Below are 727 nucleotides of genomic sequence, written 5' to 3'. Positions count from 1 at the left end.
GCTACTGGTGTCGCCGCTGCTGTTCTTGCTGCGGGAGGCAATACATCTACCCAGTGGGCTGTCACAGTCATATAGTCCTGAGTCTGCCCTGGTCCACTTGTCCACATGTCCGTGGTTAAGTGGACATTGGGTACAACTGCATTTTTTAGGACACTGGTGACTCTTTCTGACGTCTGTGTACATTTTCGGTATCGCCTGCCTAGAGAAATGGAACCTAGATGGTATTTGGTACCGGGGACACAGTACCTCAATCAATTCTCTAGTTCCCTGTGAATTAACGGTGGATACCGGAAACACGTTTTTCACCACCGCCTGAGTTATCCGCTTTGCAGCAGGATGACTGCTGTGATATATCATCTTCCTCGCAAAGGACTGTTGGACAGTCAATTGCTTACTGGAAGTAGTACAAGTGGTCTTCCGACTTCCCCTCTGGGATGACCATCGACTCCCAGCAGCAACAACAGCAGCGCCAGCAGCAGTAGGCGTTACACTCAAGGATGCATCGGAGGAATCCCAGGCAGGAGAGGACTCGTCAGACTTGACAGTGGCATGGCCTGCAGGACTATTGGCTTTCCTGTCTAAGGAGGAAATTGACACTGAGGGAGTTGGTGGTGTGGTTTGGAGGAGCTTGGTTACAAGAGGAAGGGATTTAGTTGGCAGTGGACTGCTTCCACTGTCACCCAAAGTTTTTGAACTTGTCAATGACTTCTGATGAATGCGCTCCAGG

Source organism: Pseudophryne corroboree, chromosome 4, assembly GCF_028390025.1.
Source record: "Pseudophryne corroboree isolate aPseCor3 chromosome 4, aPseCor3.hap2, whole genome shotgun sequence".
Classification (NCBI taxonomy): Eukaryota; Metazoa; Chordata; class Amphibia; order Anura; family Myobatrachidae; genus Pseudophryne; species Pseudophryne corroboree.
Note: the sequence above shows the minus strand (reverse complement) of the source record.